The 27,680-nt window shown below is 42.1% G+C and overlaps 1 long non-coding RNA gene across 1 annotated transcript; it reads right to left on the minus strand.

The window, feature by feature from the left end:
- Nucleotides 1-2,833: 2,833 nt before the first annotated feature.
- LOC148183766 (uncharacterized) lies at nucleotides 2,834-22,000 on the minus strand. The gene is made up of 3 exons (XR_015773240.1): nucleotides 21,870-22,000; nucleotides 4,335-4,412; nucleotides 2,834-3,850 (listed from the first exon to the last, which is right to left on the minus strand). It is a non-coding gene; the product is annotated as an uncharacterized LOC148183766 (long non-coding RNA).
- Between the last annotated feature and the right edge of the window lie 5,680 nt (nucleotides 22,001-27,680).

Below are 27,680 nucleotides of genomic sequence, written 5' to 3' on the forward strand. Positions count from 1 at the left end.
AGGTATCTGAACTCAAGCTATCAAACACCTCACTGATGACAAGACCCAGACAGAGGTTATTTATGTCAGTGGCAAGCTGTCAGCTCATTTCTGTGTCGCAGTAACAGGAGTTACCCTCCTGAGCACCATGGGAAAGAATAATTTTCCACCCCCCACTGTTAAAATGCAAACCCAAACCAGAAACCAAGCTGTGCCCTCTTTATACCTGCAGATCTGCCATGGAATTCTCACAGCTACCAGTAAAAAACTCTCTAAAAGTCCAACTGAATATTGAAAAGTGTTTTTCTGCAGATGACATAGATCCTGTAAGCAGTTAAAAAGCATTTGCTAGAACATGCATTTGCAGACAGTATTTGTATCTGCGTCTGCAAAAAGTTCTGAGCTATCAGAGGCATTCTTGATTATAGTTCTGCCCTCTGTAGTAGGAAGTGGGTATGTTACAAATTGCTAGGGTAGGGTTATAAATATTAGTCTTCAATACAACTCACTTCTATTTCAGGCTGCACACTTCCACATGTTAATTTTTAGCCTTCCAGCAGACATCCAGAGAAAGGCCCTGCCTTAGCTCATCAGCTGGGGCTGATATTTGATTTGCCTGCCAGTGCCCTACTGGCGCTTGTGGCTTTTTTTGTTATTACAATAGGCTTTCCAGTTCCTACAAAAAAAGAAAAAAAATTCACCTGACACATACTTTGAAAGAGAAAAGCACATTTGTTACTGTAAGAAATACAAAAAAAACCCTCCTCCACTTCAGACATATAAACTGAATTTCTATTAAAACATTTTCTTCACCTGACACAGGGAACTGCGGCCAGAAGGGATATTGATTGCTCTGTACGAATGCTCTAGTGTTGGCTTTAACAATACTGTCAGCCTGCTTCACCAATCATGCTAATACATTTAGCAAAGCCCCATCTGTAGTATGTCATTTACACAAGCACTACACATTCACTATTTTAAATTCTCATTCCATCACATTTATACAGTTACCTCCACAGTCCCCCTCACAGCACACATTGCCATATCCATTTGAATTTCTGAAGCAGGCAGAAAAAGCCTGAGGCAAGGATTTTAGTGGAGCCACACACACACCTCCCTATAAACTCCTTCCCCTGTTACTGGAAACCCAGCTTCACCCCTCCATCTCCAGCAGCCTTTAGACACAGGTTTTGCTGAGCAACAGAGCTCTGCCATTCCTGTTTTAGAACTGAATGTGTGGCTCATCAACTCTGCCAAGCCAACCCACGTCCAGAGCCAGTTCTTCGGTGAGGCCCTGGCCCCCCAGGTGAAGGGACACGGACCCTGCCCACCTCTCCTGCTGCCTCCTGTCCCTCCCACCCTGCAACCTTTTCTTCCTGTGCCACATGCCAGGAATGGTGACTGTTCCAGAGAATTATTGTCTCTGCACAATTCTTTCGGGAAGCATGTGTGTAATCAACATTTAAAGTGGGAATTATTTATAAAACAATCGTTGTGAGGGCTGAGGACTCTAATTATTCTGTGCAATTAGTCCCCAAGTAGCATGAGACTGCATTCCCTGGTGATCTGAGCTATGGAAACATTATGAGTGCCTGAGAGAAAATAGTTCTTGCTAAAAGAGGTTGGCTACAAAACGCAATCGCTTGGTAAAGGGAGGGAAAAGGACTGCAGGTAAAGGAGCAAGGAATTGGAAGTTATTTTTCCTATCTTATTTTGAATCCTCTGTCTCAAGGAGGATTCAAAAGAAGAATCAAGGAGAAGCAGACATCTGCCATGGGGTGAAGCAAGTGCTTTAGTTATGGCAGTCACAGATAAGAGCACAGAAACTGCTGTACAGCTGGACATCATCAAATCAGAGCAGGCTGGTTTCATGCCCTAAATACTGCTGCCATCTCCTCTTCAGTGGGCAGCCATTGGTTCACAGACTATTTTCCATCTTTCTCCATGTGAAAGATCCATTCCAAACATCTCAGCAAAGAAAGGGTTCATCTTGGAAAAGACTGCCTAAAATTTTGCTTGGGTTTTTAAATTAAAATATGCTCTCCTGCTCTACCTCAGTATTTATGACAAAACAACCATAAGATGAAGCATTTTTTTCCTAAGAAGTGAAGTCAAGAAATGGTAAATCCCAAATATGGCAAGGGGAATTTAGGAGTGCCATGAGAGCCACTAGCTCTGCGCCTTCTGGGATGACACAGTTTTCAGTGTAATGCCTGCCAGTCAAATGCATGGCATCTGCCCCCTGAGAGCAGGCCCAGCACAGCTCTTTGAATCCCTAATCCCTTCTCAAATCAATTCCTACTCTCCTGTTTGTTCTAATTTAAATTGGTGGCAGAAGTGAAGCATCTCCCCCTGGGACCTTGCCCCTCCCAGACTGTATCCCCACCACCAGAAACCCCAGCTAGGGGCTCAGAGAGCACCCAAAGGTGGTGCTTTCCACTGTTGGGATGATGAAGTGTCACAGATGAACCAAGTGAAATGTGGGTGGCTGTATGGGAAAATGTATTTTGTGTAAAGTGTAGATGCTTAGATGTGTTGCACCCTGTTGTTTTTAAATCTGTAATTTGAAAGAGTTGCTTGCATGCAGGATAGACAACACTGGCTCCCTGCACCATAGTCAAGGGAGACAAGAAAGGTTCAAAGGTTCTCTAAGGAATATTGGTCACTAGATGGGGAAAAATGTGTTTCCCAGAAGAATACTTCATTTGAATACCCTGAAAATGTTTAATTGACCTTGAGAGGAAGTAATACTGGAGTTAATTAGGATTGTATTAAAACTTAAATCCTGACAGTTTTGTCTGCTGCTTCTACTGTCAAGACTTTTATGTTTGAATTTACTTCCAAAAGCCTGCAGGTGATAGTCTGCACTTTGTCACAGTTCATAGGGTAGGTAGAAACTCAAAGAGAACCATGTCCTTGCAAGAATATTATTTTATCTGAAGTGTGACTAACAGGAAGGTCATATTCTACCCCCTTTCCTCCCCTCTCTTCCTTAAACACCTTATTTGCTGGAGCTACAGAGATTTAGAAAGAAAAATCAGGGCATCATATAATGATTCATAGCCAAGCACAGCAGAAGCATTAATCATTCACATCTTTAACTCTAAAAGCATATAAACTTCCAAGGATGATCAGTCAATGAGACGCATTTATATTTTAGCTGGAAATCGGATTTAGAAATGGAACATCCTGAACTTCTGACCAGAGAACAAAGTATATGAAATGCCACAGAGCCGTTTTCAAAGAGCCCAAACGCACGGCTTCTGCTCATGTAAAGAGGCAGCCTTTCATACAAGCAATCCTATTCTTTGCAATTCAGTTCATGGTTCAAGAAAATATCAGGAAAGATGAGCCAGAGGAGCAGACCAGAGCCAAGCACGCTGGGTCTGCCTGTCCCTCTTAACAAGAGAAGTAAGGGCGGGATGCTGACGCTTGACAGAAGAGTTGAAAACTTGGAAGAGACCTTGTATGATTCATTCTTCTGTCTGAATAGACCTTGGAGATCTTTCTGATGATTCTCACATATGTTTCTAGTGGGTCTACTGGAAATGCTGGAGGAGAATGCACTGAATGTAGGCTCTGTCCTGGGATATGCGGCAAAAAGAGAACATCCCTAGGAAAAAGAAAACCCAGCAGAGACAAATACCAAGTGCAAGTAATGAGCAGAGGACAGGACACGCTGTATGATTTTTTAATATGTATAGTAGCAATTTATAAATGAGTCTGGGTTTCACTGCCTGCAGGGGATGATGCAATGATAAAGGCAGGTGGCAACACTGGCACTGGAAATTCAACGTGTCCCTTCTCACATTCTGTATCTCCCTTTGTTTCTTCACAGGAGAAGGAAATGCCTTCATACTCTCCATATTCTCTTTAACAAAAGAACAACAATAATTTTAATCTGACAAAAGGAAAATCTTGACCCATAATACAGGCTGAATTTCTGGATAAATTAGAAACAATCAAAACTATTATATACTTATGGATTTCCCAACGATACAAAAGTCTGTAACTAGTACTAGGGGAGAGGGAAACAGAATAGGTGATAGCAAGACCATGTTAAAAAAAAAAAGTTAAAAAGAAAAGTTTAGAATCTCTTTATACCAGTAGGTTTCTGGTTTTAAAAAACCCCCCATTTTATAATGTGCCATTTGCATTATTTAGCTTTAAAAACAAAAAATATATTTAAGAACAAAAAATACATTATTTAGCTTTAAAAACATAAAAACATTTTATAACGTGCAATTTGCATTATTTAGCTTTAAAACCAAAAAATATCTTGAAAAAGCAATCTGTCTTTTTTCCTTCCTTCCTTCCTTCCCTTTCATGTTTACTGCATCAGTAAGTTAACATACCATGAGTCATATTTGAACTCTAAGCCTGTTGTACCTCTTTAGTTGTCACAACAGCAGCAGTATCTTCTGGGAACAAGGCTATAGGAAAAGGATAAAAGATCAGATGTATTATACTATTGATGTAACTTTTGCACAAGATACTAGAAATTGAACTAGGAACAATGAAATTTAAAACAAATTTGAAGAGGAGTAGCAGAGAAGTGGCTCAGAAGCCTTAGGAGCATATTACATTGTTGAAAGATTTTTGTTGGTACTCTCGAAGGGAAGATCTGGGAGAATTGATACCCCATGAACCGGGGGTAAGGTGAAGTCTGCATTATTTCTGAGCACTCCCCACTAGCCAGAAATCTTGCTTTGTTCCTGCAGCTCTGCATAGTGACAAACCCAGAGGGCAGCATCGCGGTAAAGCAGCCTCTTCCACACTCCAGAGATGTGCCCACTGCTTGGCATGCAGAGCGTGGGCCCCTCCCAGCCACGGACGCTTTAGCCACGCTGGCATTATCTTTGGAAAGCCAGCTTGCTTCTGTGACCGAGGGGAAACTCTTACAGGATAACAAAAAGCCACGAATTCAAGATAAGGACTGTTAGTGAGAAATCATGTGTTGAGGCTGAGAGCTGCCTTGGCAGCCCTGTCCTGCAGACGTGGCTGCTGGGGAGAGGTGATTCTGCTTTACATTTTACATAAAGCCACAATTCATCACTTTTCCTTCTGAGCTGCAGTTCATTTATCCCTGCGTGGTAACCTGTCATCTGTGCTCCTTTTTCATTTATAAGGAATGAGAATATGGTAAGATGGTAAATATACTGTCTTCTAGGATGTCACTCCATACTTATTAATAATACATGACATGTTAGCATTATTTAAAGGAAAACCAGAAATTTAGCATAACCTTTATCATAAATCTTGCTAGAAAAAAGGTCAGGATGGTTGGTGCCTGTAATGGTCAGGAGCCTCTAAGTAGCAAAGGAATTTAGGGCAAATTCTGCCATTTGAGGGAAAATAGCTAAAACAAAAAAAATCTTGATCTGACAGCATGTTATTAACAACAAAGCCTCTTGTTAAAAGTAGGTTTAGTGGCACAACTGTGCTTCAGGCTAAGGAAGCAGCTCTTTTCTATGGAAGAAGAGGTACACACCCTTTTTAGCTCAGAACCACAGACCAAACTGTAGGTCATTATTACTTTGTAGTACAGGGCATTTTAAACATCTCTGATAATATTAGGAATTCAAGTTTTTAAGATTCAGCCAATGACCTGCATTAGTGCCACTGGTAGCCATTAATTCAAATTAAAATTAACCCTGCTCAGACATTGGTGTAGCATTACAGGATGGCAAGAATTCCATTTATCAAACAAACTAAATCAAAACAAAGTGACATAAGAATTACTTCACCACTAGCATTTCATGTGCCTGAGAGGTGCACATTCAAATATCATTTTCTGCATTTATATGGAAATCAAGATAGCCTCCAACTGAACGGGTTATTGCATTCTGTTTTAATATACTGACCCTTGGCTTTCTGCTGTTATGAGCTTTGTCCCAGATAAGCCTGTGGTGATGGAAGTCTGCTCTAGAGGCAGAGAACACCTAAATGCCTCCACTCGGGTCAAAAAAAAGCTTCAGAAACTCTCAAAGCTCAGATTTCCATCAGAGAGAAGGTGGTTGAGGTACCTGTGCATGAGAGGAGGGATAGGAAAATAGTCTGGGAATACCCTGGGTGTCAAGGAGCCCTGCCAGGGGAGCCAGCAGCACTCCAGAATTCCCCTGGCATGGCAGGTCTGTGTCAGGCAGCCACAAGGCTCAGCTGATCCTCAGCCTCCTCTGCACAGCCACCTTTCTGCTGGCATTCAAAGGGAGTCCTTGTTGTGCCTGCCAAGAGAAATCTCCCTCGGACTGCTAAAAGCTCAGATGAGCTACTTCAAAAGAAAATGAGCGTTTGTTGTTCCCTCTCCAGCAAAAACATATCCTGGAAGCTCAGGTTTATTACAGACTCCCATGTTTGTGCTGCTAATAATACCCCTGGTGAATGGGCATTAACATGGGGAAAACCACGGGCAAAGCAGACAGAAACCCGAGCGCTGCGCTCAGGAGCGCTGCAATCAAGAGCTTCCTGTTGTCAGCAGGGATCTCTTGAGTGATTTTCATGAATTCTTGCTTGGAATTCATCAGTGTGTGGTGCCCTAGAGAGCACTAGGAGGGCTGTGTGCATGCTGGCACAGCAGAGCTGAGGAGGACAGGGAGCCCAGCCCTTCCCAGTTCACAGGTGACACGAGCCAAGAGGAGAGCGCAAGGAGCCCTTCAAACCCAAACTGCCTGAACAACTTGCTCCTTTAGCCTCACCCTAGAGGATCACAGATAGTGTCTTTAGTGAGTCTTAATGAGACTTATAAGTCTCGTTATCTTTTTAATTCCTCATTATTTTAGCTTCTTATTGCGATCCTGATCACTGCCATGATTTTTTAACCCATTAACCCACAGCTTTTCCTAATCCAGCCATGAAACAGAAGCCAGGCCCATCTCCTGGGGGTGCCCTCTCCGAGGCACACACACAGGGAACAATTCCTGTGCCCAAATGCGCTTAGAGGGGAGTCTCCAACGCAGGGAAGTTATTCTAGCATGTGGGAATATGCTTAACTTGTTTGAACATCATAGCTGAATACAGATTGTGGAGCCCTCAAGTTACAAATAAAGGATCTTCAGCATAAATCTTGGAATTTTTTCCTAAATCAGTTTACAAAGGAAACAATGCTGTGTGTGGCCCACAGGCAAGGATTCTCTCAGCTTTAGCAAAAGGTTACTGAATATTTCCTCCACCCCTATACACCTGCCTCTAGAAGATACCTGCCTGAGTCAGAGGAGAGTGCCAGCAGCACGCTGCCGGTGCACTGAAATTTGCTTTTATTTCTGACTGTTCAAATTGCATCTGCAGGAAGCAGCTGGACAAAAATAACTCGAGGTGTATGAGGCATTTGGAAATGAACTGACATGTTGATTAGTAAATCCTGCAGCCTGTGCCAACTGGGTTTTAATTTTTTTTTTTTTGCTAACATCTACAGTATTAATGAACTAAGTAGCAATTTCTCCCGTTGTTAACCTTCTCCTTGCAGCTACACAACACTGTGAATGCAGCTGCAGTTTGTGGGGTGTCCATACACAGCAGGACAGCTCCTGAAATGCTGTCACATCCCAGAAGGGCTTGAGACCTTCAGCAGCAGCCACATCACCTCAGGCTGTACCCACTTTTTAGCTCTTCCCACCACAGAACCCGAGGGGTGAGAGGGCAGAAGATCTCCATGTGAAAAACCAACCCTGTCTGTCAGTGCCTGGTGTGTCCTGCTCCCATCACTGACTGAGCAACACGAAGGAGTGAGGGGCAGATTGCCAAGCCACAGCTATGAAATCAAAAAGATGCTTCCCAGAGCATGCTACCCGTTATTTAATCCACTGTTTTGCTTCATAATGTAGGAATTTCACATGTGAGGGAATAATTTCTAGCGTTTAATGATTGCCTTCGTTCACCCACCCCACAGCTCTGGTTCCAGCCAGTGATATTTAGGGGGTTTTTTTGTGTGTCACTCCTATCCTGTTTCCTCAGCCCTAAAAAGGCTGAGTGGTAAAGGGAAATATGCCTATATGAGCTTTTATTATCTTTTTTTGCCTGGACAACATAATATAATTAAACCAGTAAATTATTACAGAAGCACATACCTGATTATAAAGCTCTTATGGGACAGTGAAATTAAATATCATTTGGATCTTCTTTACAATTACCTAGAGGAGAATCAGCAGGGAATTAGCAATGACTGATACCTGGCCTTTGCTTGGCTTTCCAGGGCAGGTTTTGAGTGCCTGGCAGTACGAGGGGTGAGTGCCTCCTTATCTAGGCTGCATTGGAGCCATATCAATTTTTAATTAGTGGGTATAAAAACCTGGTTTCCTGTGAGGTTGTTATCTTGGCTTGAAAGTGAATCAACACAAACTACATTTTAATACAACCTACTATAGAAGACCTGACAGTTTGTGCTGCTGTAATTAGAAGCTTCTAGTGCTTCCCACCCTCTTGAAAGAGCAGAGTTCCTTTCAGGAGGCATGCAGTCTTCTGTGTACAGCTCACATGGGCTGCAGAGTGCTGCTCTTTCAAAGCCTGAAAAATAACCAGGAAAGGTGGTTTTAAGCATGTGGCTGCACTACTGAGGAAATATATTAAGGGACCTGAACTCAACTTTAGCTATTAACAGTCCTCATCATATTTATGGTGTTACTGGCCTGTGAGGAGACAGAAAACTATGAATTTGTTTTTCTTATGAAATAATCTTTTGAAACTTTGGATTGTGAAGAATGCTGCTCCACGGGCACCTGGCTGCTATTTAATACAGGCACATCATCCTCTGCAGACTTTTAAAGTGAATCTACACTTGGAAAAAAAAAAAAAAATCTCAGGAGAGGAGACTCCTCATCTGTGATCAAAATTGTGAATGTCTGTACTGTGGGCACAACAAACTGACAAATGCACACTTGTATATACGAAAAACACATTAGCCAATATTTCTGCATGAGAGGGAGTCAGAGGCCTCAAATTTATAGCCAGGCATTAAATATAGAGAAGAGATTTCTTTCTCACCTGAAGCTATCTCTGACTGATTTACACCCTGAAGTATGAGCAATAGATTCTGCCTCATACTCTGCCATGCATTCTCTTCACTTATATCACTGAACTGCCACTACAAAACACATGGTGGAGGTTTTGCCTGGTGGAAGGAGAAGCCATCCCACTGCAGCTTTGAGCCTCAGCAAATCACAGTTGAATTTTAGAGGAGAAAAGAATTTGATGCCTGTGCAAGGTGATGCTTGTGGACATTTAGAGACTTCCCTCCCATGCTCCCCACAAAAGAAAAAGAATACACCTCAAAAGCCACTGAATACAGCATCAGGCTTATAGCTGCTCTGTTCAAAATTAATTCAGTATTAAGTCATGGGTGGAGAAATCCTCTGCTCACTGCTCTGGGTATGGAGGGAGCATCCTGCACCGGGTGGGGTTCATTGTCCTCCTCTGCAGATTCACATCCCTGAGCAGATCCCCCCGGTTCTACCCAGGCACCCAGGGGCTGATGGCACTGGGAGCACAGGAGAGCTGGGAAAGGGGACAACAGCCTCCTGCCTTGCTATTTCCCCAGGGAAAACCTTACATAATGGGAACAGCCCCGAGCTCCTGCTTCCAGCCCTTGCAGCAAGCGTGACATGGTTCCCCTGAAATAATCTGAACAGCATTTCCCTGGCACAGCAGTGCTGAGGACATTGTGACTGCAGCTCTGTGGCACCGTGCATCCCTGCTAATGTGCTCTCCTGCAAACAAAACCCACCCTCTCTGCTCCCAACATACCTGAAGAATCGGCTCATCCTTAGAAACGTGACCCACTGAGAGAACAGCTGAAAGCAATTCAGAGTTCTTTGTCATTTCAATTCAGTGGGTCATTCCTCTTACAGTCAAATGATGACATTTAATTTTCACGAGATTATGCAGTGCATGTTTGAATTGTGGGCACAGAGTAGTCAAAAACGGGGAAAGAAGACAATTTAATCTCTTTTTTTCCTCCTTTAGGTGTGTTTAAAATGAAACTCAGTTCATCAGTTGGGAGTCACTGCTGTGGTGAGTTAGACATAACAACTGATGATCAATTGTTGGTCTGTGACATTAAATGAACAAGAAAGGATACCTTCAACATGGAATATACATGCCATGAAACAAGTAAAAGCAAATAATAGGCATTTCTTGATAGCACCCTGGTCTTACCCAGAATAGAAAATGAAATTAGTCTTCAGTCACTTGGAAGAAATGCATTTTCTTTTCCAAAGGCATTCAAAATATTCCTGACACGCTTTTAAACCTGAATGTCTGTTAATACAAATAGGATGTTTCTTTCAGTTTAACAGTATCAAGACACTTTCCTTGTACTTAGGCAACACTGTCTTTAGTGAGAGCAGTTGAAAATACGATAAACAAGAGTATCAAGGAGAATTAACTAGTAAATAAAGTTTATCATTTATGTTTCAGAGGTTTTCAGTGTGACAGACTGCTTTATTTCTGTGCTTTGTTTCACTTTTCTGCCTTTCTTTTCAAGTGATGAAGAGGCAAAAACCAAATAAATATAGATTTTTTTTAAAAATAAAACTGCTGGAGTAGTCACATCTTTAGACAGCATATACCACAGTTGGAAAATTCATAAATAAAAGAAACATGAGATGACATGTAAAGAAATTCAACAAATATCTTCCATCTCAAAGTGCTCTGAAGCCTGATTTCTGCAAACCTAGCTTTGATACCTTTGCAGTTGTAGCCTTCCCTGATAATTGTATTTGACAGAAATTCCTTTAGAAGTCAAAATGAACCTACTACTAAGCACATTTTTCTACAAGGGGGACAAAAAAGCAGCTTTTACTAAACTATTCGTTTTTTTCTGCATATTTTCACTGAAGTGCCCCTCTCTCTCCATTTGCACAAGTATTCATAGCCTGTTTTTTGTTGTGCCATTTGGTCCCTGCCTGCTGCAGAAGGGAGGATTCTGCGTTTCCACTGCTGGAGTCACTCCAGATTTCAGCGCTCAGAGAACAAACACTGCACACACACCCACCTCGAGTTTGAAATGGTACCTTTAGCATTATCCACACAAACTGCAGCTCACATCCCACGGGGCTCCTTGCAGATAGCTGTCTGTGCAAGAGGCATCCTGAGCTTATTCTTGTTTAGGCTCCATCTTCCCTGCCTTAAAAACCTGGGGGTTGTACACTCATTATCGTCTGGAAGAGGTTGCAGACACCCATCATTAAAGATTCATTCCAGAAAAGCTTCAAAGGGAAGGAAAACTTCCCTGGTCTTTCTTTTCCCTAGCTGTACTGGCTCTCCTGATGGAATTTGAGAGAGCTTAGTTTATTCTGCTTCTGGATGCTCTGCCTACCATTTCTTTGATTCTCTGCAACAAATCTGCAGTCATAAAATGTTTGAAATCGGCCTCCAGCCAGAATCTGCCAAGGTTTTCCCAGGTGACTTTTCCTCTCCATTTAGTTGATATATACCAAACAACACTGCAAAGGCACACAAACACACCCACACCAAAACAAACAAACCCCAAACAAAAAACCAAACTAAAAATCCAAACCAAAGCAACAACAACAGAAAACCCAACCAACCAAACCCACCCTGCATTTTCTGTCACCGTGCCGTTTGAATGACAACACTGATCTTCAAAATGTGACATCAAATGGGTTTTCCCCCTTTTAAAATGAATGCTTTCCCATAGCCATATATAAACCACAAAACACAAACATACTTCACGCTTTTCCTGGGCCTTTCCTAAAAGTAGAGCTACCAAATCAGAGTTAAATTTTTGTTAGCAACCATTAAAAATACATGCATGAACAGCAATTTAAGCATGAATTGTAAGTATGAATTGCAAATCACCCATAAACAGGAAAATTTGAAAGTGAAATAGAATGCAGTAAGATTTAATTAAGGGCAAATTAAAGCATTGCCACCACTTTTAATACGATTCTTTGCTACCACTTTCTTTTGAAAAACAACTCGACTGCCAAACTGCTGAAATAATCCAACTGCTGAATAAATCCAATATTGAGGAGACATGCAGAGGCAAATTTTGCTGTGTTTTAACTTTTCTGTGCATGTTCTTTCCTTTTTTCTCCTGTTCCTCATCTCTGTTTCCTGACTTTGCTTTCCCTGCTCTCTAATATTCTCTCGTGCAGTTTTCCCAGCAGGCACTAAGTGCAATCCTGGGGCTGGAGAGCTTCCCAGGAGGAACTTCTGCTGAGAAAACTGAAGCTGTAGATCTCCAGGAGTTTCAGCAATCCCAGCAGTCTTTCTGTACAGCCTGAGATGTAACCTGTATGCATTCCTGAGCTGCAGTATTTCACTTACAGTCCTATAAAAAAACCAAACAATTTACCTTTTCTGGAAAGTAATCACTTCTTGTGAAAAGTAACATTTTCATTGGGCTTTGGCCACTCAAAGTGTTTAGAGGAAATCAGTGAATGTGTATACAACCCCATGTGGGCTAATGGGATGCTAAAAGCACACCTGACTGAAACCCCATCCTTGGGGCTTCAACATGCACATGTTTGAAAAATCTAGTCAAGTGTTTCAGGCTCTATTCCCTGGCTGCAGGGGCTCTATTTTCTGTGTGGTGAGTGCTAAAAATCTGTTTAAACAATTCATTAGCACCCCAGCAGATTTTCTATTAACTACTGAAATATAAACTTTGAACAGAAAACCATTCAGACAAGTAACCTAAAGTCCATCCTGGTTTTCAGAAGCATTCAGGCTTTTCTTTGATTTGTTTATTGGAAAGACAAGATTATTCTTCATCAGTGTGACTCAGTGATTTCCTGCTGAATGAAGCAGAAGAGGCAATCGTTCATACCCATTCAAGTTATGGTCCTGATAGGAAGAGTAGGTCCTCCCCAGCTTCCCACCTCCATAGGGAAGTGTATATAGCATCCATATAGGAATATCTCCAGTGTGCACCACCACTGCTGAGCCATGAGAATGCTAAGAAACACACAAGTTGAGCCTTTTTTATTGTTATTTTCAGTTTTCCCTAAAACAACTGTAGTGAAAAGAACCTCAACACCACTATGTCTTTTTTCAAAGTGTGCTACATGTTAGATATCCCAAGACACAAAAAGTTGTTTAGTGGACCCTCATTTTGCCATACTGTTAGTTATGAAAATTTATGGGAGAGGCTGCTCAGTCTTCTGTTCAGTCAGTAATTGTATTTAAACATTTAAAATGTCTAATAAATCAATCACCTTGAACTGCTGAAGAGCAGTAGCCACATTAAAAATTAATTTAAAATACTTTTTTCCCAACTGGAACTCCCACAGAGGACATTCAAAATATGAATTCCAAGAACATTATTTTGGGATGATTTTTGTTGGGTATCTGTGGAAATACAATTTTAAAGTACACAGGTAGTGTCATTTAGTGGTTTAGTGCATCTGTTCTTTGAAGTCTGAAAACCCGATGCTTTAAATCATTCTGCTCACAAACCGAGTGTTGTGCTGCTCACAAACCGAGTGTTGTGCTGCTCCCAACAGTGCCTGGAGTTTGTGTGTGGTTTCACCAGATTACACCAATTAATTGTGAGGCCTGGGGCACGCCAGGCACCTCAAGGGTCTGCCTGGGCAGCAGGAGCACCGCCGGTGCTGACCCAAAACAGATCCCTCACGCCTGCCAGCGTGCAAGAGAACTGCTTTATTTCCTTTGGTCTGTAAATGAAATAGAGCTACATGGTTTATTAGTGCCCACTGGGGGGATCTTTCTCAAGGCAAGCAGCCTCCATTTGATCTGACAGATTTCTGCTTGATTCTCTGCCTGTCAGGAGCCTCAAAACTTATGTTTGGGCATACTGGCTTCTGTATCCCTGCCTTTGCAAATGCTTCCCTTGGGCTTTGTGGAATTTGCCTTAGAAGACATTGCTCCAGCCAGTTTCTCTCCCAACAGTTTCACGTCACCTTTAAGAGCTCACACGTGGGCTGGAATCACTGAAACACTCAAGCAGAGTGGCCCTGAGAAATAAGTGAGGGTGGGCAGAAGGAGGAGGTCTGGCCAAACCAATAAGCCTCTTTTCTTAAAGGATACCAGAAGGCAGAGACTATTTGTGGTAACACAGAAGGAAATCAAGGTATTTCTGCTCTCCAATTCATTTATTCGATTTGTTAGGATTAAGTTTTACAAGTGTCTGCAGGCACTAACAATAAACATGGGTTTGTCAAACACTAACTTGTAGCAGTCCAATTTCCACCCCAAACAGGAGAAGAGACCTTGCAGGCAGGAAAACCCCAGCAGAATACGTGCTTTGATTATAATAAAGACTTTTGATACTCTGATATAACACAGAAAACATGGGCTAATGAAACCACTGAGAAATGAAGGCTGAATGGTAAAACAATGCTTTGCAATTATCAAGTTTTCATTTTTTAACTGGGGGAGACACTGGCTGAAGTCTTCCTTGATGGAAGGGAGCAAGGTGGCTCCAGAAAAAAAGCACCTGAGTAGAGAGATCTGTAACAGTCCTCAAATACTCACAGACTTACAGACAAAGTAGAAAATGGAAAACTTCTCTGCATGCCAAAGGAGAAGAAACCAAGTTAAGTCTTGCAGCAAAAGCATTAAAGGGTTAGAGTATGAAGTGAGTAGAAGGAGCTGTCCAGGGGAATTGCACAAGTTTTGAAGAGTTTGACAAGCACCTGTCCAAAGTCCTGCTTTTATTTTGGCTTCCTATTGTCCCTTTTCAGCCCTATTTCCTGAAGTTGCAGCACAGACTTCTTTCCTTAACCTAAGAAAGGGTGACTTCAAGTATGAGTGATGCTAAAAGTGACCAAAACCAGGTCAATTCTCAGCATCTTGGCAGTCCTTAACTAAACAATTCTAATTTGGCAGAATAATATTTATATGTCTTTGGGACTCCTATTTCACACACACACAAATGATTTTTATTACAGTCAACAATAGATTTGCTCTCAAAGGTTTCAGTGAATTTAGCATCTACAAAATCGCCCCTGTTAAAAATGCAGTATCTCTTTCCACAGCAACCTACAGAAGTAAATACTCTTATTCTTTAAGCAGGTTGATGAGAGAGAACATGCATGAACTATCCTGAAATTCTGCTGTGTTTGTGGGAGCTTAATATATGGCTACTGTATTAACAGGCTGAGACACATCACTTGTGTCTGATACAGCACTTGTTTACGATTCTCACTTCAGCTATTTGCAGTGGTGCTCAAACTCCCTGGGCTGATGTCCTGTAGAACATGCTAGGGGATAGCATGTCCCCTTCCATCTGCTCATTTTGACCACAAAATTAGATCACTTAAAACAAGGGTAATGATGAAATCTAGAAAGAAGCATGTTAGGACAATATGAATCAAGCAGAAGCAGAGGAGGTCAGCAATTCTCATAATAGCAAAAAAGTGAGTTCTTTCTTTAGGTACAAACACAGCACCAAACCACGCTCTCTCTCTGCTCAAAAAGCTGTTTGCTGTACCTCAGAAATCTGCCCTGCACTTGTCCTTCTCAATCTTGCCCATGACCACTAATTTGATGACTGCACTGCTGCAGAAATAACAAATGGGATTAGGATCTACCTTCCTCTGTGGGAAGCTCCCTCCACATCAGTCTTTCAGCAGACACTGGTTCCCATGCAGAAGGCCCAGGGCTCTGTGGAGCCCAGCTCTGGGCTGAGGAGAGGCTGGTGTGGCTGGTGGCAGAGCTGGGAGCTGCTGCCAGGGCACACACAGGATTATTTACTGCTGACAAAGCACTGGGACCCATCAGATGTGCTTCACTGCTGCTTGTGGTACTCCTGCAGTCTGCTGCCACAGTTATTTGCTACGTTGAGAAGGTTTGATTGTCCTCCTGCGTGGGAACAGAAGCCTGGGCTGCTCATTTCAGGACACAGAGGCAGGCACTGACTGGGGTCTGCCAAGCCTGGCTGCCATCCCCCTGCAGCCCATCCTCTGCAGCTCGTCTCTCCTCTCTCCAGAAAGTCACAGGTGCTGCTGCTTCAGCAATTGCCAAGCACACAGACACTCCAAAACACTCTCTCAGAACAATGGTGCCGCCACAAAAAGCCTGTTAAAGGTACCAAATGCTCTTTCTGAGCCTCATGGATAGCAGCACCCCGGTGGAAGGAGGGGCATCTCTTAAAGCCCACCTGCGGGGTCTGAAACAAAGGCAAGCAAGAGAGAGAGAGTATCAGTAATGAGGAGTAATAGAAATGGGATTCCAGTATGTGTTTTGAAACAGCAGCCACAGCAGGAGCACTCCTTTGATGCTGAAGCATATCAGCCCAAAGAATAAAATGGAAACTTGATTCAGTCTCTCCTACACACGTAAGGAATAAGAAGGCTGATTCAGGCAGAGCTCTGCTGCAGCAGCTGCTGTGACAGCAGGGCCAGGACAGGAGCCAGGTGCACAGGGACCCAGCATTGCTGCCACGCTGCCCTCACCAGCCCTGCTCACTCACAGGGCACGCAGAAGGGGAGACAGCACAACTCTGTGCACCAAAGAGAGGACCTGAGCTAGTGCAGGAAGCCTGATGAAATCCCCTCTGCTAACTTCAGGCTCCAAAATATCATCCCCATGTACCCTGTGATGGCAGAGAGTGCTGCTTTGATTTGGAGGAGCTCTTCTCAATGCAGAAACACATTTTAACAGCTGGCAAGCTACTTGTGTGAATCTGAAGAACCCAATACTCTGGGAAATGTCCCACTAATAATGAGAACAAGTACTGAGACCTCAGCAACCAATACATATGGCTCCAAAGAGCCAGAAAGGCCCTGGAAGACTTGGTACTGGGAAGATGCCATCACAGCTGGGGAAATGCCTTTTACAGACAGATGATCAGGATTGACACAAGTGTTCCTGCCCCACAGAGGAAAGAGAATACAGCTGTTAAATCTGTGCATGTCTTGGTCTCAGGGGGTCTCCCACATCTTTCAAGATGACAAAAACCTGCTTTTCAATATGAGAAATAAGGTAGGGGAGCCATTTCTTGTCCTCCTGTCCAAGAACCCTTCTAACCCCTTTATCTTTGCTTTCCCCACAGCCACAAAACTCTCCTGTCCACATCACTTTCAGTCCTGACTGTCACTAAGCTCAGTTTGTAAGACAAAGATAAATAAAAGGTTGTCTTTAGTTTCAAAGTAATGTTGTCCCATGCATCCTGAAACTCAATTGGAATTCTGTGTCCCTCCACAGTGTTTTGTGTGTTGCTGAGGGCCCTCCTTGTTACTTGTGGTTGCTGCTTCCTTGGGACTGCTGGGGCTGGGAATGATTTCCTTTCCCATGGTGGTTATTGCAAATTGACAAAAAATATCCTTGGCTTCCTTTCCCCAGTCTCCACCTGAATACAGATGAGGTGTAGCACTAGTCTTTGTCAAAAATCACCACACTTGGATTACAAATCTTCAAGTCTCACTCACATTCAGCTGAGAGCTGCTTGATTTTCCCCCACGTGCAGGGAAGTGTTTTTGGAAAATGTTTATTTAGGTTTTGCTATAATAATGTCAGGCAAACTGCTAACCCCCATCAAGAATCCAAGGCAAAACCTGAATTATTTGGGTAATTAGATATAAATTCCTTCAAGACTGATAAAACTGCTAGTACTGCTGCCTTTGATCAAGTTCCCAATTTTTTGCTAGCATTGTGAAGTTAAAAATAAGACTTTCTTTTGGTGGGGGGGAGGGAAGCAAAAAAAGAAAATAATCTGAAAACTAAAGCAAGAGGACTGCTTCCCAAACCAGGCATAATTTACCTTCAGTTTGACAGAAAGCACCCCCACCCAAAGTCTCTGGCTGGCTGGATTCACTACCTCTACAGGTAACTTCTTGTATTGTTTCTGGTTATTTTAGTTGCTTTTCATTTTTCTGCTCCTGAATCCTTCTTAAGACTTCACTACTTGTATCATAAATGGCCTATTATAGAGTACTTAAGAGAAAAATTCCGTATTTTTTCCCCCTTTACCTACCCCAAATACCCTAACCCCAATATGCTAACCATGAATCCTGTTCCTTATTATCTTCTTATTCCAGACAGAGAAGTTTACACATTGATTTCCAAACTGACTCTCATTTTGGTAATCTTGCCCAATACTGTTTTTTTTTTTGCAGAGCACAAATCAAACACCAGTCCACTCCACCATATATTGTTTGGGATTTTACATTGTCTAGATGAATTTATATTTTCCTTCAGAAACCTCCAATCCTTTCTTTTAGATTTTATTTTTAAAACTGTGTTTAAATTGTTTCTTAGGTTTTACAATCATGGATAAACTAATCACCAACTATCAGACTTCTGCACTCTCTGCTTTTATCACCAAATTTCATGCAAATACGTATTTGTAATACAAAATAGTAATTATTTTGAATTACACAAAGTTTAATCTAAGGAAAAATCCACATATTCTCCAGCAAAATACAGCAGAAGCAGCAGGGCAGATCATGCAGAGGCAGTGTCAGGGACCTCTGACATCTTTTTAATGAGCAGCTCCAGCATTAGTAGAAAGACCACATCCAGCTCTTGCTAATCAGTTGCTAAAGTAATGATGGTTTCAATCACCCTGATGAAGTTGATGACAATGATTAAGCTGGCTACTTAAAATGTCTTCTTGATTAAAGTGATATTTAATCCATAAATCATGAATTTCACTCCTGTTTGGTTTCATGATGCATCTTTCATGAAACTCAGCTGAGAACTTTTCTTCTCTGGTGACAAACCCCTTTGAGTTCTCCCCATTTAATTTCACAGGAATGGATTGAAGGAGGCTTTGCCCACCTAAGAAATCAGGTGTTAGACAATTAGCAAGGATTCAGCTAACACCTCTTCTTGCACACAACAGCAGCCCAACAGTTTTAGGCCTCTAAACACAAGAAGGAGAAATTCAGCCTCTGGCATTGTGAATTTTGGACCCTTGGGACTTCAAACATACAGTAAATCATAACCTTATTTTTCCATCATCTTCAACTAGATAAAGTATTTCTAGCACACAAAAGAAATCTAACAAATGCTGATAGTGACACTTCCTCTTCTCAAACATGCATGTGACTACCTCAGTGATAATCTAGGGGGAAAAAAGGAATACTGTTATGTTGGAGTATCCACAGCTCTGATAGTGCTGCTTGAAATTCTCTCTGTGCACTGTTACCCCTTCCCAGGATTTGTAAGACATTAGGAGAAGCAGTATATTTCATCAGAAGAGTGCTAAACTGTAAGGTTTCAAGTAAAACTGGTGTTGTAATTACTTCAGGTCACTGTAGCCATATAAAAATAGTAACTTATTGAGAAAAGGAATGAATAGCCCAGTACAGTAATATAATTAGTGATAGCTTTCTAAGAAAGGTTAATCCATTTAATTCATTGAGAGAAAAAGCTCTGTGCTAGAGAATTTAAACTACATTGGCTTAATTAACTGTATAGGAATAAGAAGGTAATTTGATGTGAAACCAGAAGTTATGTATCTATACCTTGGTGGTCTACATTTACAGTAAAATTATCACCAATCAACTTATAAGCACTGTTCAATTCAAACTAAGAAATCTTCCAGAGCAAGGCATACCCTACAGAGTTTCGGTCAAGAAGCCTGTGGTAAAATACAGGCTGCTAAGAGAAGAAAAGCACCAGATTTCCTGAAGACTTGGCCAAACCCAGAGCTATCTTTTTATTTTAAAGAAAGAAAATCCTGAATAGCTGTCATAGCTGTTATTCCTGGTATAAATCCCAACCCAGAATAGCAGCTCTGTTTTTAGAAGAACAGCAGCAACCTATCAAGCATGACATAGAGAAAGAAGTGGAGCAGGAGATGCCATAGGAGAAGCCCTGAGAAGGGCAACTGGCAACTTCATGTAGGACATTGGAGAGAAAAGCAGGGGACACACTGCAGCTGTAGGGATTTGTGTTATCTGTTGGGGGGAAAACCATATTTTCTCTATTCCCATCAGCCAGGTTCCCTGCACTGGAACATGTTCTGAAATAAGAGAAGTAATGGGAAGAGACTGTTACAAGAGAGAGACTCGGAGTGCAGCATGACAGGCACGTGTATGCCTGCAGCACCAGTGTGATGGGAGGATCAGCACCACCCCAGGCTACAGGAACTACTTTTAAGTTAGTTCCTAAAATTCAGTCCCTTAGCCTTCTCTGGCTTGACCTCAAGAGTAAAAAAGAAAAACAAGTAAAATAACTAATCTCTCAAACTAAAGAGCTTTTTTTTTTTTTTTTCCTTCCCTCCTCTAGTTTCTTTGATTCTTGAAAAATAAATCAGCTCTGCAGGAAAACACCATCTTTCCATTGGATTATTCATCCATCATTCCCAGCCCAAGCCACCTGTCTGAAGAGTTAGGAAGTACAGGTGTGGGTCAAGAACACTCAGGCACCACTAATCACAGCCTTCACCTGCAAATAGTCCCTCTCTGTTTTTTTCTCTCAGGTGATTATGCTGAGTTAAATTTATATTTGGAGCCACCTCTTTTTCTGGGAGATAATTATCAAGAAGTCTTATTCTCAGAGTAGATTCTCTCACCTAGTTCTGCAACCAGCTCCCCTTTACTGACCTGGAACTGTCCATCTGGCTTATACTCATCTCAATATGGAGCAGGTTCACAGGTTTTGTTCCCCAGGTCTTTGGCACATGGATATCCCAAAATATGTCTTCATCCTGAGACCCACACTTTCCCCAGGCCTTGCCTTCCTTCAATTCCTCTGCTATCCCCTGCCAGAGGCTCCCAAAATGCCAGATCCTTCTTTGCATCTCAGTAAATCTTATTGTAACAATGCTTATAAATAACAAAGAGAAAAGCACAAAGAGGGCAAACCCAGGATTTTGTGAGTGGTTGCTCTTTTGCTGCCTGCCCAACTCTGATTTCATCTCTCACTATACTGAAGGAGAAAAAGGAAAAAGAAACAAGCTCTTTGACTTAAGGTTAAAAAACATCCAGGACCTACAGACATAAGTGCACTATTTTAAGCAGTATTAAATTGGTAGCAAACATTATTTTGGGGAGGAGCACATGAACTAAATTAGTTTCATCATCTTTGCTTCAGCAGAGACATTTTGCAAGTAAGCAAGCACTTCACTGTGACCTGCTTGTGCAAGTCCTGAAAATAAAACATACTTACAAGTAAGACTTATTCTTATTTTGCATAGTACCAATAACATTTCTATAAGCATTTTGCTAGTAAGTAACTGCATAGCTTCCCATTAGCAGTAGGCATAACTTGAACTATAGCTTGAGAAGTAAATATTTTTAACAACTTACTATGGATCTGTGAAGGGTATTAAAAACGTTGAACAGATTTGAATTGAATTAAATTGAATTAAAAACATTTAACAGTAAACTTTTTGTTTTGCAGATGACAGCCTTAGCAAAGTGGTTTCAGGTATTAGGATACAGCTCATCACAAGGCATTCCTGATGCTGTGTGGCACCTGCTGCAGCCTTGCTTCAGAAAGCATTCTTAATTAATGTGTTTTTGGCAAAGGCAATACCATAAGAACATAAAATTTTAAGTAAGTATCAAACACGACTCTTAACAGGAATTCTGTGAGCTTCTCTCATCATTCTTATTTGTTATATTTGAAGTTGAACCCCTGAAAGTTCACTTTGCACCCAGGATGTTTTATGGGATAGTTGGGCAGCAGGCAGTGTCTATCATGGCATAAACTGTGCTCTAAATAAGCTTCATGTTTTTCCATTCTGGAAAGGAGCAGACAAAAATCTTACCCGTGTGTTTAGGAGAAATCTAAGGAGATTTTCTCTTAGCAAGCATGGAGATTTTCAAATCACCCATAGCTCTAAATAGCATAAATACCTTAATCCCTGCTCAGTCTAACAAACCAAGTTACTACACCACAGAATAAATAAAATACCTACTCTAGGAAATATTCAGCACAAAACAAAGGGAGAAAAACAAACAAACCCAAATGGGTTTAAAAAATCACATTTAGGAAAAAGCCTCCTACCACAACCATACCTCCAGAGCTGCCTCCTCCCAGCAGGACAGGACCCTTCTGGTGCAGGCACACCAGGAGAAGAAACCTGAAAGGTGGGGAGACAAAGGTTGTCCTCAGTGGTTCCAGCTGTGACTGCAAACCAGGTGAACAGCTCAACCCAACACAGGGGTAGGCTGCCCTTGGGTGGGAGCCTTATCTGGGGCAGCATTATACAACCACCCAAATCTGCCCTAGGCAAAAAGGAAAACCTTCTTCTTAACCCAGGGGACTTCAGCATCAAACTCACTCAAGTGACTGTGCCTCAAGGGTATGAGGTGCCTGGAAGAGCAGCTTTGAAAGTAAAATTCCTTTTTTTTTTTGCTGTTTTGTAACGTCAGTGTGCTCAGAAGCACTTGGACTAACACTGCTCATGTAAGGCAGATTGCACACAAAAATCATGCAGAAGCAGAAGCCAAGTATCAGATCCAGAGAGCTATTCTGAACCACACAGAAAAATAAAAGGAAAAGCCAACAGAAAAAGCCCAAGTGCAGCAGGAACATGGGGATCTGCAAGACAGCATTCAGGAGTGATGGGGGAGCAGAACTGAGCTGGAGGGGAGCTGGGGAGCACCCACAGCCCTGCACCTGCCTTCCCTTGGTTCAGGGAGCTCAGCTCACCGTGGGCAGAGCTGATGGTGTCAGGGACCCACAGAGCCTCGGGACTGAGGGGTCCCTGGCATCAGACGTTTTGGAAGCACTCAAGCAGAGAGGCTCCTTGAGATGTGGATGATGAAGAAGCTCATCATGGAGCGGTTCAACACAAACTTCTGGGGATGTGCTTGAAAACATGACGCTGGGCACAAGGGGAAGGGAGGGACATCCCTGCAGAGTGGCATGTGAGGCAGTGAGGAGGGGTGGGCACTGTATCCACTGTGGCAGCCCCTGGCTGGTTGTGGGTGTGTGACACTGAAATTCTGCCCCGTCCCCTTGGCTGATGCTGTGACACCTTCACTGTGCTCAGGTAAGATCCATTTTGCAAAGAACCTGTGCTTTATTTTTTTTGTTGCTGGGGCTCCAGGATGAAAGATGTTGCCATCTCTGCCTCTCTTCTCGGCTGATCCTCCTGGCAAATGTGTTATTTATAGTTTGGCCTTTCTACCTGGTTCATTCAGCCCAACGCTAACAGGGTTGCAGGTAAGACTGGAAGGCCTGACTTCAGCAGCAGAAAGCCTGGGTTTTCCTCTGTGTGCTGAGATGTCAGAGATCCCTGTACCTTGTTCTCCCCAACTCCAGCCCCCACTGCTCCTCCCACCAGAGGGGCTGAATGAAGAGAGCTGGTGTCTTCAGACGGGCCAGTCTCAACTCCCTTTGTGGCTTTGAGAACGGGTGAAACCTCCCCTTGGAGTGAGAGATGGCTGGAGACAGCAGGAACACACCACTTGAGCAGGCGAAAAAGACTGAATTCAGGAACGCTGTAAAACTAATTTGTGTCGCTAAATAGAAAAATGAATACTCTGTTCAGCTTCACTCACACATATGGTAAACCAGCCTGGGTGCAGGGAGTACAAAAACGAGTCAAAATACAGATTGATTCTGAAATAAGTTCTTTTTTTATCCTTTAGAACCATGGACAGGAATGTACAGCTCCACAAAAATGGAGGCCAAACATATCGAACCAAAACATTTCCTGGGATTCTGCGTGACAGTTTTTCTAAGGATATTTCCTTTCAACCACACTCAGTCTGAAAGCAGCTTCCATTTGCAGTTGAAGTAATAGTGGTACACATTGCACACTCCTTGAAACACAATCTTTGTCATAGGCACTATGATTATTTTTCTTCTCTTTTTATTTGTTTTTACTGGTGAAAAAATAAACACAGGTGAAAATGAACACCTTTTTTCCCCCCTACTTCAATGTGCTGACTATGTGATTAAGTGGATATTTTCTGCAGCTATTTAGATGAATCAACTTTAAGTTGGAGCATTCATTTCTGTGATCTAAAAGAAAGTTTGTGTATGTAGCTTTACATATATATATATACTCAGAAGTCCCAAATCCAACTCAAGTATTTATCAGTGATTTTATTGACAACAAAATCCATTTTGTTGAAATCAAATAGTTGTCTTATTTCAGTGAATGGTTCAAGACTTTTGGCTGCAAAAAGGTTTTCACAAGACTCTCAAAGCCCTATGCATTGAGAACACTGACTTTATGTTCACATTCGGTGCTGTTTCAGGCATATCTACAGATCAGTTTTAAGGTAAACATAATTTTATGTGAAATAGAAAAAAATCTAGTGACCAATAAAGGAAAGCATGAAATCAGGTATAACTTTAGAATAGAAGTTCATCTATATAAATGAAAAGCCTGATTGATTCTACTTGCTAAGTGCTGAGCAAAAAATCTGAGATACTGGATTTGTGACAATTAAGATTAGTACTGGGTACCAATCATTCCACTTTTATTTCTGGACATCTTAATGTCTTTGTTGACTAAATAGGGAGGACTGAAGAACTATTTAACCAGTAAATCAGGCACATGATTTGCAAAGGCAACTCTTCCCTTGCAGTTATTCCAACTATCCCAGCTGGATATTCACAGTGAACAAACCATGCTTCCATCACCTCTGTTCCATTTTTAAGTGCTTTTAGTGTAGGGATTTGCTCCAGGCCTCATCAGCAGCCAGTGAGCGAGGAGCGCAGGGCTCTGCCTGGTCTTCTCTCAGCTAATTAAGGAAGACAGGCAATGTGCTGGTGCCCAGATCCTACCCACAAGGATGGAAAGTTGCCCACGAGCTACAGCACCTTCCTAGAGCACAGCTGTTCCCACAGTGATGAGTTCTCTTTGCTCTCTGAAGCCACCTAGAGACAGCTTTACATTAATGGAAATGCAAAGCTACTCCACTGCTTACCAGAGAAACTGAAAAGAAAAGCAGCATTCTGTATGAGGTTAGACAGGAGCCTTATTTAAAAGGACTGTGATTTCCAGGGGGTTTTTCCAAGTTGCCCAAAAGCTTGGGAGAGTTTTTCTTTTTTAGCATCAGAGGCCTCCCCTACTGTAAACCTATTCCCTGCCTGAGGAAGGATCTGAGCTTGTGGGATGCTCCCTCAGCACCCAACCAGTGCCTGCAAGGCTTCAGGAGCCTTGACAGAAGGTGATGTGGGACTTGGTGCAGCCCCCATGGCCCTGGCAAGGGGGTGTCACTGCTGCCAGCGTCACAGAAACACCCATCAGGCAAATGAAACTGATGGAAGTTAAAGAGAGTGGCAAATGCTGTCCTGAGCTTTCTAAAAGTCTGCCCAAGATATTGCAAACCACAGACAACTTAAAACAGTTTATATATGTCACAGCCTGCAAATAAGTGTGACCAAACCATACAGAGTCATTTCAGCATCACCTGTCTGTGCAAATATTCATGGAATCAGCTGAAAAGGTTTTTGGTAATTAGCCCTTACTTATGCCACTGTCCCTTCTGCACAGAAGACAGAGCATATCTCCTGCCTTAGCTTTACTTAATGTTTTAGATGTTTTCAGGAAAAAGGGCTGTTGGAAGAAAGAGGGTTTCTTGGGAAAAGACAGAGATTGGACAAGAAAGCACATGGACAAACCCTGCTCAGAATAACTCTGCTCCCCCCACAGGCAGCTCAGAAATTTAGAGATGTCTCCTGACCTGCTTTGGAAAAAAAAAACACCATTGTTATCTGAAGTGAAAATGCAGACAAGCTGAATTTGCCTTCATGACTCTCTATATAACATCCAGAGAAGCAGCATGGAAATTACATATAAGAGTTAGCTTTGTTGAATAAAATTGATAATGTGAACGATCAGCCTGATCGTGCCAAGATCTGAATGCATACAATTGCTGCAGAACAAGCATGGAGAGTTTTGCTTGTGCTGTTTGCTCCCTGTGAGGATGGGGAGGCCCTGGCACAGGCTGCCCCATCCCTGGAAGTTTTCAAGCTCAGGTTGGATGGGGTTGGAGTAACCTGATCTATTTTAAAGTGTCCCTGCCCTTGGCAAGGGGAATGGAAATAGATACCTTCTAAGGTCTCTTCCAAACCAAACTATTCTGTGGTATATACATGATTTTGGACTGCAAGAGCCAGCTCTGATCTGTAGAATTGGAGTCAGAGCTGCAGCTGAGTGACCACAACTCTGGCAAAGACAGATCAGCAATGACAACTTTAAGACTTTGGAAGCAGCTTCACCTCTGCAATAATCAAGGAGAATATAAAGTGAAGTAAAAAAAAATGAGGTTAGTTGGAATCAAACTGCTTCAACGATGCTCTGAACTTACCCTGACAGGCAGAGATGTTTCTGCTTAAATTGCCCCAGCTCAGGTGGTGGGAACTAATGAATTAGGTCAAACCATGGGCCACAGCCTCAGAAATTGTAAATCAGCACTGCTGCTGGCACTCCATATAACCTGGCAATACCTGGGAGAACCCAGCCCATCAATTTTTAGCTCATATTATTTCATTTTGATTTAATGAGAGAAGCCTTCACAGAAGTCAGTGCTGACACCTGCCTTTCGGCACAGTCACTGGTGGAGGAGCTCAGACACCCTGTGGGTCACTTTTGGAAAGCAGCAGAGGTTAGCACTGCGCCTGGGGTTTATTACAGGCAGCTCAGCTGCTGAGCCACCACAAATATCCTCTTCTGGGAGCCTTCACGTTAACTGTGCTTGCAGTGAAACAGCTGCCACTCGTGCAACACCAGAGTCTGGCCTGGAAGTTTTATGTAGTCCAAATTTCTTATTTACCTTGACAACCCAAAGTTATCATTGATGCAGACAAAATATCCAGCTGTCTGTGGGCAATTTGAAAGAACTAACTTGAACGTGGTTAGCATAATTCAGGTCAGAAGGTCATCTAGTCCAACAGCCCTGCAACAAGCTGGGACACCTTCAACAAGATAGGAGAGAAACGTAAAACACAGACCTTAGCCATCCCCTGTTATCATTATGTAAAATAAAGATTCATTATTTAGGTTTCCAACATCTAATTTTAAAAAAAATAGTTAATGTAAAATACTAAAATGTAATGTAACAAAATAATGTAACAAAGTGACATAAAAATAGTTAACATGTATTTCAATGGTTTAAAAAAACTGCAGAAGAAATTTTACTTTTTTTTTTTTTTTTGGAAGTCTCTGCTCCCTAAATTCAGCATTTCAAAGGATTGCAGAATTTGGAAATCCCTAACTTAAAAAACAAACTAGTGCTGATGACCACACTTTCACTGAAATGAGAAAGATCTGAGAGAGAAACAAAAGGCAAGTTTCTCAGATGACACGATCTGGCCTGACACAAAATCCATCCCTCCTCACCCACGGAAGAAACTGTGCCACAGTCAGAGAAGCTCCCTACTCTATTCTCCAGTTGTTCCCAGTGTGTATTCCTGGGGTGCTGATGCTTGAACCACCTGCTGCTTTCCCCATCAAGAGCAGTGGAAGTCTAAGCTATTTCTTGAACACTGAAGTTCAGCAGATGGCTCCAGTCTTAATAGCAATTGGTTAAATTGTTGATAAAAACCAAACTATGTCAAGTATTCAAGTTTCTCTTCTTTTCTTTCTTGATATTCATTTATTCTTTCCTGGATGAGATCAGAGATAATCTAAAGCAAGAGAGTTTAACTTGAGTCAGAAAGCCAAAGTGAAGCCTGTACTGTGTTTCTGTCCTGCTTATGCTGAGGTATGCGATGCATAGGAGTGAATTTCATTAACATGTTATGAAAGAATCATCTTACTGTAAGCAAGGGAAACTCCAAGCCTGGGTTTCCTGAGAAAAGACATATGACTTATAAACCAGCCTCACTGAGTCTTCTTCATGTCCCTGATGCACCTTGATAAC

Source organism: Pseudopodoces humilis, chromosome 9 (genome assembly GCF_049639895.1).
Source record: "Pseudopodoces humilis isolate 2021_Gansu_Grassland_sample_001 chromosome 9, ASM4963989v1, whole genome shotgun sequence".
In the NCBI taxonomy this organism is placed as follows: Eukaryota; Metazoa; Chordata; class Aves; order Passeriformes; family Paridae; genus Pseudopodoces; species Pseudopodoces humilis.